This window comes from Phragmites australis, chromosome 10 (assembly GCF_958298935.1).
Source record: "Phragmites australis chromosome 10, lpPhrAust1.1, whole genome shotgun sequence".
Classification (NCBI taxonomy): domain Eukaryota; kingdom Viridiplantae; phylum Streptophyta; class Magnoliopsida; order Poales; family Poaceae; genus Phragmites; species Phragmites australis.
This window is the reverse complement of record NC_084930.1, coordinates 11,419,398-11,436,555: the sequence shown is the minus strand read 5'-3', so window position 1 is coordinate 11,436,555 and position 17,158 is coordinate 11,419,398. Positions and strand designations below refer to the sequence as shown.

The window sequence follows — 17,158 nt, the reverse complement described above, 5'->3', positions numbered from 1 at the left end:
GAGAGGGAATTGAGAAAATACCGAGAAAACATGGTGAAGTTATCCGCGGTTGGACCAAGAATGATCACGGATTGACCGGGAACGGAAGATTTTGTCTTCCTTGAGTTTTCACCGAGGCCACGAGTTTGTGAGAGAGAAAGAGGAATGTGCTCGGTTGGATCGGGTGAGAAGGAAAAAAAGATAGGTATTGGACTTACCAGGAGCTGGCGGTCAGACCGAGAGCCGTCGCGGTTAGACCACAGGAGGCCAGAAGCTTGAGAAGTTTCTGTATAACTGTGGCGATCAAACCATGGACGGGTGCGGTCAGACCGCAAGAGCGTAGAAAGGAAAATTCTTCTCTGTATAGATCGACGGTCAAACCGGAGAGAGAGATACGGTCAGACCATTGGAACATGAGCTTTTTGATCTTTTGGGGATTGAGCTTTAAAGAGAGAAGCGAGATAACATATGATCTCTTGAGATGGAAAAAGAGAAAGAAACATATGTAACAAAACATAATCAAGATTATTGAAATGTAAACTTGAATTTAAATATGCAACAAATTTACATATTAAAAGAAAATAAACATGAACAAAATGAGTATGTAAAGCATTGAGAACAAATGCTAGATCATGAAAATGCATAAACATAATGTGTCTAAAGTTTCAAGCAACATTTGAAAAGTCGATGATATTAAGCTCATTTCTCAATTTGCAAAAACGACTCTCATATAAGGGTTTGGTGAAGATATCTGCTAGTTGATCTTCGATCCGAACACTATCTACTAGGATATCGCCTTTGCTTACATGATCCCTAAGGAAGTGATGGCGAATATCAATATGCTTGGTTCTAGAGTGTTGAACCGGATTTGTGGCTATTTTCATGGCACTCTCGTTATCACACAAAAAAGGCACTATTTTGAAAATAACATCATAATCTAGCAAAGTTCGTCTCATCCAAAGCAATTGAGCACAACAACTATCCGCGGAAACATATTTCGCTTCAACGGTAGAAAGTGCTACGGAGTTTTGTTTCTTGGATGACCATAAAACTAGCGATCTACCAAGAAAATTGGCAACTACCGAAGGTGCTTTTCCTATCAACTTTGCAACCCACATAATCGGAATCCGAATATCTGATTAGCTCAAACTTAACACCTTTGGGATACCAAAGCCCTATACCAGGAGAGAACTTTAAATACCTCAAAATGCGCTTAACGGCCATCAAATGAAATTCTTTAGGAGATGCTTGAAACCTTGCATACATGCATACACTAAATATGATATCGGGCCTAGATGCGGTAAGATAAAACAAACTACCTATCATTGATGTATAAAGCTTTAAATCAACCCGTTTACCTCCCTCATCAAGATCAAGATGACCATTTGTTCCCATAGGAGTCTTGATAGGCTTTGTATCTTCCAAACCAAACCTTTTCAATAAATCCTTCAAATACTTTGGTTGGCTAATAAAAGTTCCATCTTTGAGTTGCTTGATTTGAAGTCCGAGAAAAAAACTCAATTCACCAATCATAGATATTTCTAATTCCTTAGACATCATTTATCCAAATTCTTCACAAAAATCCTTGTTAGTAGATCCAAAAATGATGTCATCAACATAAATTTGACAAACAAAGAAATCATTGCTAATAGATTTAGTGAACAAATTAGTATCAACTTTCCCAATTTTGAAGCCTTTAGAAACAAGAAAATCTCTAAGTTTCTCATACCACGCACGTGGGGCTTGTTTAAGGCCATATAGAGCTTTACAGAGTTTATATACATGATTTGGCTTTTTAGGATCTTCAAAATCAGGAGGTTGTTCAACAAAGACAAGTTCACCAATTTTACCATTCAAAAAGGCACTTTTTACATCCATTTGATATAACTTGATATTATAAGATGAAGCAATAGCAAGCAAGATTTTAATAGCATCAAGTCTAGCTACGGGGGCAAAAGTTTCACCGAAATCCAAACCTTCGACTTGAGTATATCCTTGTGCAACCAATCTTGCTTTTTTCCTTACAACAATTTCATCTTTATCTTGATTATTTCAAAAAACCCATTCATGGTGTTCCTTCCTCTTAAACTTTATCTCCAAGCTTGAATCTTCTCCTTAGAAGAAACTCTCGCCGTACTTGCTGGGGCAAGACGAACTCTTGCTCCAATAGTTGTCATCAATCACCAAAAAAAATCCTCCGCAGCTAGCCCTACCTTCACCACCCTAGTCATCCCTAGAGCAGTACAGTGATGAAGGGGCGCGGGGCAAACAGATCGTCCTCGCCATTACCAGCAGAGGGAGTTTCGGTTGCACTTCAAAACGATAGTGGAGAGACTACGCACGCGGAGTACACCACATCAGAGCGACTAGCATCCATCGACAGGCCCCCGACTGGGCCGACGCCCCCGTGACATTCACCGTCGACGACTCCGAAGGGGTAAAATTTCCCCACTCCGATACCCTGGTCATCTCAGCCAACATCGTTGAAGTCGAGGTTCAAAGAATACTGGTCGATGGAGGCAGCTCGGTGGACCTCCTATTCGTGCATGCCTTTGACTAGCTCCAAATCCCACGAAGCCGGCTCTCACCAAGCAGAAGACCCCTCCATGGATTCAATGCGCCCCCCTCAACGCCCTAGGACAGATAGAACTCCCGATCATCTTCGGCGAAGGCTTTACATCACGATCCGAGGTCATAACCTTCAACGTCGTGGACGTACTGTACGCCTACAGTGCCATCCTGGGACGGGGAACTCTGAACAAATTCAGAGCTATACCCCATCACAATTACCTCTGCCTGAAGGTGCCCGGACCCCAGGGGCTAATAACCGTCCACGGCGACCAAGACCTGGCTAGACGCATCGAGTATGGGCACCCTGCTCCACTCCCCAGTCGCCATATCTACACTATGAAACAAGGGACCGCCCTAGCAAGTGGCACCCACCTGAAGTACTCTTATGATCCACACGACATCCGGCAAAGTCTGAATCCGAGTAACCCGAGAGTAGGAAACTAGCACATTTGGAATACCACAAGCCTATGCTACATGTATACTTAAGATATCTCAAGATTCTTTTTACGATGCTAAGATGAGACTCTTTAGGATTAGCTTGAAAGCGAGCATATATACATACACTAAACATAATATCGGGACAAAATGCCGTAAGGTAAAGGAGAGACCCAATTATAGAGCAGTAAAGCTTTTGGTCAATCGATTTACCCGAAGTACTCTTACGATCCACACGTCATCCGGCAAAGTCCGAATACGAGTAACCCAAGAATAAGAAACTAGCACATTTGGGATACTACAAGCCTATGCTAGGTGTATACTTAAGATATCTCAAGATTCTTTTTACAACGCTAAGATGAGATTCTTTAGGATTAGCTTGAAAACAAGCGCACATGCATACACTAAACATAATATCGGGACTAGATGCGGTAAGGTAAAGGAGAGACCAATTATAGAATGGTAAAGCTTTTGGTCAATTGATTTACCCGATTCATCCAAGTCGAGATGTCCATTGGTAGGCATTGGAGTCTTGATTGGCTTGCAATCATCCATCTTGAATTTCTTGAGAATATCTTTCGTGTACTTCTCTTGATGGATGAAAGTCCCTTCCTTCAATTGCTTGACTTGAAACCAAGGAAGTAGTTGAGCTCGTCAATCATTGACATCTCGAACTCTTTTAACATCAAATCTCCAAATTCCTTGCAAAATCCTTATTAGTTGAACCAAACATTATATCATCAACATAAATTTGACAAAGGAAAAGCTCACTATCAATGGTCTTTGTGAACAATGTGGTGTCTACCCTCCCGATCTTGAATTCTTGGATAACGAGGAAGTCATGTAGGCGTTCATACCAAGCTCTTGGGGCTTGCTTGAGTTCATAAAACGCCTTGTGCAACCTATACACATGATTAGGATATCTATGGTCTTTAAAACCGGGTGGTTGTTCAACATATACAAGTTCATTTATATATCCATTTAAAAATGCACTCTTCACATCTATTTGATATAATTTTATATTGTGATGCGAAGCGAATGTAAGAAGGATACGTATAGCTTCTAGTCTTGCCACAGGAGCGAACGTTTCGCCGAAGTCCAAGCCTTCCACTTGTGCAAAACCTTGAGAAACTAATCTTGCCTTGTTTCGAACCACCACACCATTTTCGTCTTGTTTGTTACGGAAGATCCATTTTGTACCAATGACGTTCTTGTCTTGTGGCCTATCTTCAAGTATCCAAACTTCGTTGCGGGTGAAGTTATTAAGTTCATCTTGCATTGCCATCACCCAATCCGAATCCTTGAGGGCTTCTTCTACATGAGTGGGTTCCACACAAGAAACAAACGAGTAATGTTCACAAAATGAAGCATATTAAGAACGAGTTCTTACTCCCTTTGATGGACTCCCAATGACCAAATCAGTTGGATGATTCTTTGAGATATGAGTTTGCTTCACTTGTAGCACTTGTGGTGTGTCTTGCGGTGGTCCAACGTCTTGAGCTTGAGCTTGAGTTTTCTCTCGAGAGATGTGTGTATCATGTATAGGAAGAGGTTGATCATCCTTTGCTTCATCTTGATCCACTTGGGGTGCTAAGGAAGTATGTGGAGTGAAAGTAGTAGACATGTCTTCGTCATCTTCCTTAGGCTTGATATCCCCAATAGCCATCTTCTTCATCACTTCTCTCAATGGTTCACCACCTACATCATCACAAGCAATATCTTCGCCTTGGGATCCATTAGATTCATCAAACTCCACATCACATGTTTCTTCAACAAAATCGGTGGCATTGTTGAATACTCTATATGCTTTGGAGTTAAATGCATAACCAACAAGAAAACCAATATCACAACGACGCTCAAACTTCCCTAGGTGTTGTCTCTTTTTAAAGATAAAGCACTTACAACCAAACACCCAGAAATAGGAGATATTGGGTTTCCTCCCAATGAGAAGCTCGTATGACGTCTTCTTCAATAGTCGGTGAAGATACACTCTATTTGACGTATGGCATGCCGTGTTGATTGTTTCCGTCCAAAACTTCTCCAGCGTGCCATACTCATCCAACATAGCTCTTGCAAGTCTAATCAATGTCTTATTCTTCCTCTCCACCATACCATTTTATTGAGGAGTGTAGGTAGATTAAAACTCATGTTTGATGCCTCTTTCTTCACAATACTCTTCAACTTAAGTGTTCTTGTACTCCGTCCCGCTGTCGCTTCGGATCTTCACCAATGTTGCTTCAAACTCATTTTGAGCCCTCTTTGCGAATTTTTTGAAGATCCCAACGGTCTTGCTCTTGTCATCTAGAAAGAAAATTCAAGTGTATCTTGTATAATCTTCAACAATGACAAAACAATAGAGATTACCACCAAGACTTTTGCAGATGGTTGGTCTGAAGAGGTCTATGTGTAGTAGCTCCAAGGGTCTTGATGTAGACATCATAACCTTGTAAGGATGTGAGCTTGCAACTTACTTTCCCACTTGGCAAACACTACACAATTTGTTCTTCTCGAAGATTACGTCCTTCAAACCTACCACCATTCCGTTCTTGAATGCCTTCTTGAGTTGGCTCATTCCAATATGAGCATATCATCGATGCCAAAGCCAACTCAAAGATGTCTTAGTGAAGAGACACGTTGTCAAGCTAACTTCATTAGACGAAAAATCCACAAGATATATATGTCAATGTCTAAAGCCTTTAAAGATTAGATCAATATGCTTTTTGCTAGTAATCACAACATCAACATCACTAAATAAGCATGTGAAATCTAAATCAAATGGTTGAGCTATTGAAAGTAAATTGAAACTAAGAGACTCAACTAAAAGTACATTGAAGATGGAGAGATCATTGGAGATTGCCACCTTACCCAAACCTACCACATTTGCTTTTGAGTTATCACCAAAGGTGACTGTCAGTGATATGGGATCCGGAAGTCCCCGAGTCTCGAGGCCAGGATAGTGTAGTGCCACATGGCACCTTCCCTCGGGGACCACCTCCCCGAGGGTCTGAGGGAAGCCAGGTCCGGGAGGGGGTGCTCGGAGCTAAGAACAGTTGGCCCCTGAGTACCCAGAGTGCCCCAAGGACCCGAGAAGAGACAGGTCAGGGAGTGAGCGCTCGGGGCCAAGAACAAATGGTCTACGAGTACCCAGAGTGCCCCGAGGACCCGAGAAGAGCCAGGCCCGGTAGTGGGCGCTCGGGGCCAAGTGCAGTTGGTCCCCGAGTACCCAGAGTACCTCGAGGACCTGAGAAGAACCAGGTCCGGGAGTGGCCGCTCGGGGCCAAGGGCAGTTGGTCCCCGAGCACCCAGAGGGCCCCGAGCACCCGGCAAGCCTCATGCCGGTGGGCCCTGCGGGGACTCCAGGATGAGGTGTCGGTCGGTGGGAGGCCCGATGCCGCATTTAATGGGGAGCGTGGACGGTCACATCCAACCACTTTCCCCCACGTCTGCCGTACTGAACACGTCAGTCCCTGCCACCGCCTGGCAGGAAGGCGTGGGCACCAATAATGCGACGGGTCCCATCGCGTGTCCCCTCGCGGGGCCCATGAAGAAAGACGGCTTGAAGATATCTTCGATGGGCTTGAGGCTTATCGCCCATCACCCTGTTGCATCAGACTGTGTCAGACTTACTCTGACCCGACGGGCATGAGAGAGTACTCAGAGGCTGGCCGGTGGGTTCCTCTGCGCCTGCTAAAGTTGGGACATGAAAACCGATGGGACCGTCCGAGGGATGCATTTTCAACCCTCTGTAACATCAACTGTAGGTAGTGGAGGTAGAGGTGCATCATCATCATTGGTGATAGTAAGACCCGCCAAGTTGTTGACTTCATCATTGCTTGAGTCATCACTTGAGCTTTCACCGGAGACCCATTCACCAACAATATAGGCCTTGTGTCCTTCACCCTTCTTGTTGAAGAACTTCTTCCTTGAATACTTATCTTGGCTCTTCTTTTTGTACTTATCCTCATCTTCATTTGCTTCAATCTTCTTGCCCTTGTTCATGTTCTTCTTGTTTGGTTGAGGGTAATCATATGACATGTGGCCAAGTTCACCACAATTGTAGCATCTCTTCTTATCTTCTCCACCGAACTTGTCAAATTTCTTTGGGTGAAATTTGTTCTTCTTAGGATCATAGTTGTAGCCCTTCTTTTGGAATTTGGAGATCATCCTTGTGGTTCTTCTCATGAGAAGAGCAAGCTCGGTGTCGGAGTCATCATCACCATCACTATCTTCTTCATCTCTTTGCTATCAATTCATCCAGAGAGCACGAAAATGTATCAAGACCTCAAGCCATGGTTTCGGTGGACTCGCATGAAGCGAGAGATCGCTCGATATGTAGCTAAGTGTGATGTCTGCCGAAGAGTGAAGGCCGAGCACCTCAAGCCAGCCGGTACACTTCAACATTTGCCCATTCCTTCCTGGAAGTGGGAGGAATTTGGAATGGATTTCATTACCGGCTTGCCGAAGACCTCGAATGGGTACGACTCCATATGGGTCATTGTGGACCGACTCACGAAGTCAGCACATTTTCTTCCCATGAAGACCTAATACAATGCAAAGCAGTATGCAGAGTTGTATCTCACCCGGATTGTGTACCTACATGGGGTTCCAAAGAAGATCATTTCTGATCAAGGCACACAATTCACTTCTCACTTCTGGAGGAGCTTTCAAGAGGCTATGCAAACCGAGCTCTTTCATAGCACGACATACCATCCTCAGACTGACGGCCAAACTGAGAGGGTAAATCAAATTTTGGAAGACATGCTTCGAGCTTGTGTTCTCACTTATGAGAAGAGGTGGGACATATGCTTTCCCTTCGCGGAGTTCCCATACAACAATAGCTTCCAAGCGAGTATGGAGATGTCGCCGTTTGAAGCTCTATATGGTAAAAGGTGTCAAACGCCGCTGAATTGGTCCGAATCCGGCGAACAGGCATTCCTAGGTCCGGATTTGGTCAAGGAAGCGGAAGATCATGTTCTAAATATCCGCAAGAGTCTTCTCACAGCTCAATCCCGGCAAAAGAGCTATGCGGATCATCGCCGCCGAGACCTCAAGTTCGCAATTGGAGATCATGTGTACCTCAAGGTTTCGCCGCTCAAGGGTGTTTGCCGATTCCAAGTCCGAGGCAAGTTAGCGCCTCGATACGTGGGACCATTCCAGATTGTTGCTCGACGTGGAGAGGTGGCATATCAACTGGACTTGCCTCCATCTCTCTCCGCCATGCATAACGTCTTCCACGTGTCGCAACTGAAGAAATGCCTCCGAGTTCCAAACGATGTCATTGATGTTGCACCTCAGGAGTTGTAGCCGGATTTGTCATATTGTGAGCAGCCGACAAGGATTTTGGGTGAAACCGAGCGCAAGACGCGGCGAAGTTCCATCAAATTCATCAAAGTCCAATGGAGCAACCACTCGAAAGACGAGGCAACTTGGGTGCGTGAGGATAAGATCCACTCCGAGTATCCCGAGCTCTTTGCAGGCTTGTAAAAGTCATTGTAAATTTTGCACAGTTGGAACATTTCGCATGTATGTGTTCATCGCCATGTGGAATAAAAAGGTGTGCATTGCATTCCATCTCTCACAGCATGATGTCTACTCACAGCGTGCTCATCGTTCTCTTCCCCTGACTCTTATCGAATCTCGGGGCGAGATTCTTTTAAGGGGGTGGTTTGTCACGTCCTAAATTCTTAATCATGCAATCAAACATAATCATGCAATCAAACATAATCATGCTTTTTAAACATTATGTTTAATTTTGCGTAATTGTAATTCGGAATACTAATTCACTTCGGTAAAAGTCAATTGGATGAGAGTAAAGAAATTTGGGAGGGAAAAGAATAAAATTCATAGTCAAAACGGACCATTTTCTCTAAAACGCGTGCCCCACATGTGGGCCAACCACCCCACCTCTCTATGGGCAGCAGCCCACTCCCTCTCTATCTCTCCCACCTGCTCCCGAGCTCCCTCTCCCGAGCTCCAACCGGCCAAGGCAAGAGGAGCACCCCCTCTCTCTCAAACTCTCTCTTCCTCCCTCAAATCCAAGCTCAAGAGGAGGATTTAAGATATGCATGTGGTACCATTGCATTCTCTAGCTCATGAGCTGCTCATCTATCCAATTTATTTTCATTTTCGTGGTATAATTGAGTAGTTCTTAAAGTTATTGGCGTTCTTAAGCTTTTTGGAGCAAAAATAGAGTTTTGGCCGAATATGAGCTCTAGAGTCGTGTTGCTAGTTGATGAGTAAATTTCAGGACCCTTGGACTATCCCTAACATGTTCCCTTTAGGCTCGGAAAAGATTGCAACTCGAATCGACCCAAAAATCTACTCGAGAGCAGTTTTCTGGGCTGACCCGGATATTCCGACCTCACCCGGATACTCCGAGTTAAGCAGAAATCGTCTGTCGAATTGTGTTCAAAATTGGTTAGGGTTTAGAGTGCAAGATGGGTTTAGAATCCTTTGGATAGGGCATATACACGTTTGTGTAGCACAAATTTGTATAGTGAGTCGAATCACCAACGGGAAAAGTTGTGGAAGAGTCCAAGTCTGTATCACCCGGATAATCCGAGTAAGCCCGGAGACTCCGGGTAGCTGCGTTAACAAATAACCGAGAGCCTCTCTCGGAGCCTCACCCAGAGTGTCTGGCACATCCCGGATAGTCGGGACCTACCCGGAGGTTCCGAGTTAAGTTAGAATAGTGGCTAACTGAGAGTCGTCACTGGAGGGTGGCCCGGAGGCTCCAAAACCCGGATATTCCAGATTCACCCAAATACTCCGGGTCAGACAAGCAAAAGGCGGTAACAGAGCGCTTCTTCTGGAGATTCACCCGGAGGGTCCGAACCCGGATACTCCGAACCAACCCGGATACTCCAAATGGCTGTTGTTTTCAGGATTTCGTTTAGATCGTTTAGTATTGCATTGATTCTCATATCTTATACTTCTAGCATGTTGTGGAGCATTATTGCATACCTTATTGCATTCATTCATGCTCATCATTGCACGCATTCTTGTTTAGCGAACAAGGAGCCGGAGCGGGAGGCGACCGTGGTCGAAGACGACTTCAATCTTCCGGATTTCTGTGAGTGTTGCGTGGGTAACTTTAGGCAGCCACCTGAGCATCAAGGCAAGCATCTATCATATTGCACTTTTATCGAATTGAATGAAATCTAAATATTGATAAACTATGCTTATGTATAGGTTTGCATGTATGAGGAGTCAATGTCGGGTTTTTATGAGTAGAACCTATGTTGATTGCATAATCCCTACCTTGAATTGTTCATCTATATCCTTGTAGCCTTGGTAACGTGGTAAATATCTAAGAGTCGATCGAAATGCTTAGCAATGCATGGTCCTCGGTAGAAGACGAGCAATAGTTCGACCGTTGTTCGCGAACTTAGGGCTTACTACTTGTTCACGTATATGGTTATGTGGATGTTGGTTGGATGAGTGGTGAGTATGAGATGAGATGTGGGCGGTGTTAGGGGTGACGTCTGCCTCGAAGGAAAGTCCTGGGGGCAGTTCAGGAGAAGAACCTGGGCACCGTAGATCGCTTGCATCGTTTAAGGCCGATCGTCAGGGTAGTTGACTTTGGCACTTACCTTACTCACCACATGCCGATCTAATGGTAAGGCAAGCCGAATACCTTCGCAGCTGTAGCTATATGGGCCTGAACATCGACGGTGTGAGCAGACGGGCTTGTAAGTGGTACTAGTTTGCTCTGGAAGTAGTTCTCGTACCGCCGCGCCGAGCGATGCACGATCCACACGGTTGGGACTGGTTAGGAAAGGTTGTCACGAGTACCCCCTTGTGTGCACTTTAGCGGGTGGCACAGGCCGTATGGTCCTCGTGTCCTGTGGGTCCAGGAGTAACCCCCTGCAGGGTGTACAAATAGTTCAAACTGCCGCGCTCTCGGTCATGAGCATGCTATTGTTTCATTTGTACCCGATCGTAGAGTTCTCGTTTGTGAGTGATGGTTCGGATATGTGGTTATGGTTCCGTTATTATGGTGGTAGATGAGTTAGTTCAGTTTACTTATATGTTAAAGTACATATGTTACATTTACGTTACAGTTTCATTTATGTTCAGTTGGTTATTGCAGGGTAGAATAGCATGTTTGGTTAAGTATTGGTGCTCACACATATATGTCTAGGTTGCCTACCGCATATGTTTTACTTAACCTTATGGCATGTCCTTGCTAACAGCTCAATGCATAATCCTTGGAGTCAGAATATTACATACCCATATTTGTAAGTCTTGCGAGTACCTTCGTACTCAGGGTACTGCCCTTAAGTTGATGCAGGTATTGCTGCTGCTGAGGAAGAGGCTGTCTTTGGCTACTTCGTGCATGCCGATCAGGGTGGCGGGCAAGAATAGTTCATCCTACTCTAGGAGATCGTGCTTTTGGGACTGTGTCTAAGGGCATGTGGCACTGCTTTCTCTTTTGTTGTATAGGTTTGTTCCGCTGCATAGTTATTGTTTCCCTTTTACTGTAAATTGTTGGAAACTGTTGCATGTTTAAAGAACTTGTAATATAATGTTAATTACTCACTCTTTATTAAGCTATGTTGTGATGTATTATGTTGGAAGGCATGTGTTCCGATGTTGAGTACAAAACATGTGCCGGGACTACCGGAGCGGTATTCGAGTTAATCGTTGAAGTTGTGATTAAGTAAATAATCGACTTAATGATTAATTCAAATATTGTTTGGACAATTCCTCATAACACGCCTCTGTCATCACCGGACAATCCGGTGAGACTATTTTTCTTCACGTGTTGTCTACCATCTGTCAGTAGCTGTTGCAAAATGATCCGGTGTTCCTTCATATAGTATCACCAGACAATCCAGTGACTTATAAATCATTTCCTCCAAAAATACTAAGTCACTATTAAATAGTCCGGTAATAACTTCTTTTATGTCACCAGACAATTCGGTCAGTTCAACTTGGATTTTCTCCAAAAAAATAGTGCTTCTGTTAAATAGTCCGGTGTATGCGTCCTTCTGATTGCCGGACAATCCGGTCAGTTCAACTTGGATTTTCTCTGAAAAATGACTCTTCTGTTAAATGCTCCGGTGCAAAATTCCTCTAATCACCGAACAATCCGGTGAGGTCATTTGAACCCTTCAGTAAGAGGGAAAAAGGTCCGGTGAGTTTAAACCTTCTCACACCATACAATCCGATGAGAACAAATTTTCTATAACTCATCCAATTCAGTCAACTTTGAGTTCTAACTTCTCACCCATGGGCTTCTATGAGCTACCTAGTGCTAGATTTTCACGAGTGTGCATTCAACTATATCTAAACTCAACTAGGTCAAGCTACAATACTTAGCCTCCCTTTATAGTATAGTCAAAAAGATAAAAAGACATATATCTACTCTAAGTGTCTTTCATCATCTTGTAACACTTAGAACTAGAGGATCCTTAATCTTGACGTAAATATCCTGTTGATCGACCAATAGAATTCCACGAAGGACTAAGAAAACCTTTTCAGTCATTGTGAACTAAAAAATTTGATTCCCTTCAAAACATACGTATTAGTCATAATGATATAGTTGTCATTAATCACTAAAACACTTGAGGCCTAGATGCTACAAGTAGCGAATTACCTAACTATAAATATCCTCTAAAATCTAATTTCAGAATCATTCTTTATTTTAAAAGTACCATATTAGAATATCATACTTTTTACTTTTATTAGACCAGCCCAAAAATACGAGTCGACTAGTTTACCTTTGACTTGCGAAAGTAGTTTTTCCTCATATATTTGTTTCAGAGGAGTTCTTGTCAAGTCCCATCATCGGTTAGAAGCTTGTACAACCAGTTAGATAGGAGGAAGGCGTTTTGAATATTTGGCTTTACCATTGTTTTCTATTTCGCTTGGCGATACTTCTTTGTATGATTATCACTTTGCCAATATTCGAAAATGATCGACCTTTTTTAAAACCTCGTGTGGTATTTAGAAGAAAGATATCATATGGGTGGGTAGGCTACTAAAAATTAAGTATAGAAGAACCATGATGCTGACACGCAGATATTTCAAGACAGTGTTTATGCCAATGCACAGACATGATAAGCAAGATGCAATATTAGTTGTCACGTACACAAATGTGGTGCTTAATGAAGAAAATCTTTCATCGGATCGTCGTGGTGGATTTTCTTCATACGGTACGCTTCAATGTCCTCCGCAGTGACCTACAAGGGCAACTCGATCAGTAACTACGAAAGTCTTTGATATAAATCACACAGGCAGGTGCAGAGGTGCTATACTGCTATGTGCCAAACAGGTGATGCAAAAGAATCATTAGGAATACCTCATCATTCTATTTAACATTATACTTCCTCTTTCTCTTATCCCTCTCCTCTCGCCTCCTTTCGTCCTCCTACACATGTCAAATCAGATTCGAATTATAAATGATCAAAAAGCAACAAATAATGAAATGCTCGGCCGTTTAGAACTTTACAGAGTGACAAGGAAGTGATGCTTACCTTCTTCAAAGACTCAGCAAGCTTCTTCTTGTCAAGAACAAGATCATCAGGAACATTGGTTCCCCAAGTGGCAAGCCTTTGCTCTTCATGTTGTACAGGCTCCTCTGCATTATTACAATTTTTCAGATGAAGCACCCATGTGACAAATATGTTAAGATAATACATAGCCTAAATAAATAGAGTGCCATCTCACTCGAAACAGTTGGACTGCTTTCATCAAGATGAGATAAAGGTGATATAATCTACAATCATGATCTCCCCTTTTATTATCTGTATTCAGTAACAAGAAGATGGAACGAGTTCCCAAAGAATGTACAGCAAGCAACATGAGACTCCTGAATATTTTAATTCATGGTTCCGTGAAAACAATTAACAACAAAATTTCAATATTTGCTTTTACATTTCCATCTCCCCATGTTTAATCAAGATAGCTGCTGCCAATGAACGTGTTTTGTAAGTTTAGGATCTCAGTACACCGAAAAAGATGGAGGGAAAAAAATGTCTACTGTGGCAAATCTGATAGTCAAGGCTTCAAACGTACCAACAATAACAAAAAGGGTACCCAAAAAAGAAGGCATGTTATCCTCCCTGAAAAAAACACATGAAGTAAGCCCTACCTTCTGCAGCCTCCTTGTGGGCCATGCTTGCTTTCATCAAATCTGCTGAAGCTTCAGCAGCCTCAATTCCGGCCAAACCTGTGCAGTAACTGTTCTTGATAGTCTGCTTGCAGCATTTGTAGCCCCATTGATGATCCTTCCGCCATGAACCCCAAACACTCGTGTGATTGTTAATGTAGACATCTTCTTCATACTTGCTCTTAGGAACAGATGTATCCTACAGATAAATAGTATGCAATGACAATGAATAACCAGGTAACACCCAAATAACCTAAACAATTGCCACGTACACAAAATAGAATATGAACCGAAATGATAAAACGAATAAACAAACCTGCCCTTTAATTATACGACCAGTCCGATCATATTTAATCTCTCTCTCGCTTTGTCCAAGAAGTAATTCCCGGGGTAGTGGTTCTTCAGAAGCAGCATTCCCATATTTTTCCATATTTGGCAAAGGATCTTCACGCATTGAACGAGTCTTCGGATCATAATATGCAGAATTTACATCGAGGTTTAGAAGGTTTCGCCGTGTCTTCTCTGATACGCAAGTTCCTGGATGGAATGTTTACAGCATAAGCACCACAATAGCAATCAAACAACTTATGGACTTGACTTTTACTGAAATATATATGTCAGGGAAGAAATATTATTCCCCCTATTTCGAGATTCCTGAAAGTTATAACTGGTGAAAGGAATAGTATAACATGGATTTCCATCCAAATTTCTAGAGTTCAGTTCAAATTTAAACTAAATCCTAAAAAATTCTGGAGCAATCCCCTTCATCAAAACAGGGGTGAAGGAGCAACAATAAAAGGAACAGGAAATGATATAACCATCAACTTAAAGTTCTTAGATTATCAAACATTTTGCACTTACAGAAATCCTATTAACTTGAAAGCTCTTTCTTTCTTGAGCATATTTACCTCACAGTTCCGGTGCTTCCACCACCTGTTGTGCGCACGCTTCTCCACCTTAGCAAAGTCCATTTGATTGCTCTCGTCAACTTTAGCCTCATCTATCTTCAGGCCGTCCTCTACATCCTCATCACTACCCGCATCATTGTCATCCTGGTTGCCGTTCTTTTCTTCAAGTTTTTTAAGCTGTTGTTCTTTTAGGTATGTTTTTTCCTTGCCTCTTCTCTAGCTTCATACTCCGCAATAACACGGGCGTAGGTTGATGGATCATAACCATTCCAGCGATCACGTTTTCCATCATAATCCAGTTCAAATGACTCCACCTTTTCATCAGGAGCTATTTGCATATTAGTCCACTTAGCTCCCACAATTCGAGGCCGTTCCATACATGACTTCTCATCATGAGTCATGGCCCCGCAGCTACAACAACAGAATGGATATAACGTTAGAAAGAACAGCATTTTAAGAAAAGTAAGGAAGGCAAAAGAAAAGACAAATCCACCATGGAACTTATAAAATTTGTTGGTCATAAACCAAGTTGGGATATATTAGAATAAGGACTCAAAACCAAAAAAAAGGCTAAACTATTGCACATATACAAAGAAATTGTGTGTGAATAATACACCAACAGATTTTACTTACCTTTTGCATGCACCTTTCCTGTATTTATTAGCGTGGAAAATTATTGCACCTCTATCGTACCATGGCTTGGCGTAGTTTGGATTTGACTTCCATTTCCGTTGATTCTTCAAACTCTGAACAACCGAGAAAAGAATGTGCGAACACTACAGTATCCTACTCCACAGCAAAAAATAACACAAACAATCGGGTTGAGAAACTTACCGGTTTCTCTGAATTGAGATACCATGGGGCAGATGACATATACTGTGGAATGTGAGGATTAATCTCCTTTCCATCTTCATCAACCTCTGCACTTTTCGCGCTTCCTCCAATTCAAGTTGCTTCCTATGATCCTCTCGGGACTTGAAAGATACTGCAAAAAAAGAAATGTACAAAAATTGTTAGCGCATCCCTTTCCATCGCTTAAGATAGGATTCCTCGTAGAAGTTTTCTATGACAAGTATAACAAACTAGTAGCACGTAACGTAATTCGTCCACATTTTAACACTGTGCTCAGTGCTCCACATGTGACTGAAGGGGGGCTCTAATCAACAATACAGGTAGCATTGCCAACTAATGCCCAGGCATTCATAGAAGTCGACTAAATGGTAAAATCCCATGCGGATTACTTCCCCTCGAAACAACACAGCCCAAAATCCAAGGCCACCAACTGAAGTCCTATTTCGTGTCGCAGCCCCTCCATCGACGCAATCCCCTCCCACGGAGTACGCTGCGCGCCACTCGATGGACAGGGCCACTCGAACCTGGACCTCGAACCCGCACCACCCAAGTCGACTGCGGAGGACACAACGACCGATAACCTCCGCCGTGCTCCTCCGGATTTCGCGTGTGTTTTGGGGCCGGGCCGGGACGAGCCCAAGGCAAGAGGCCGCCACGGGAAGCGCAGGGGCGGACGCGACGACGGAGATACGGTATAGTGCGGCTACAAGGTGCTCACCTGAGGCGGTCGCCATGGCTCCGCACCTCACCTCGCCTCGTCGTCGGCCAGCGGCTCAGGAAGAGTCGAGAAGCCTTCGCTTGAGTTCTTTTTCCCGCTTCTTTTTCTGTCGCGGCGGATGCACCGTTGGATGTCTCTAGAAGCAGCGCGGCCTCTGAGGAGGATGAGGCCACCAGCCCAGCGGCCGCCATCTCTTGTGCGCCTACGGCCTTCTTCGCTTGGTCAAACGCTACTACTCTTGGCTCCTGCTCGGCTCGGCTGTAGCAGCTGTGATGCATGCTGTTAAGGTTGCACGTAACATCTCCTAGCCATAACGCCACACTGTAAATATGGAAATTTAGCATGCTGTGTCTTCTCAAATTTCCTTCGTACTCAACAAAAGGGGTCGTCGCAAAAATAAAATAAAATAATCCAACAAAAGGGGTCGTTTCTGAATGGAAAAGGTTCCGTATGGCACATTGTCAAAACTTAAAAAGGACTGTTTGGGACACGAAATTTCCACGTTCCTAAACAGAAACGTATCGTTGCCTGCGGGAAATTCCTACGTACAAACGACATCACTCAGTATCGAAGTCCATA

At 43.4% G+C, this 17,158-nt stretch overlaps 1 pseudogene; it reads right to left on the bottom strand.

Moving 5' to 3' along the window:
- Positions 1–13,006: 13,006 nt before the first annotated feature.
- On the bottom strand, positions 13,007–16,721 carry LOC133883155 (pre-mRNA-splicing factor SLU7-like; annotated as a pseudogene).
- Between the last annotated feature and the right edge of the window lie 437 nt (positions 16,722–17,158).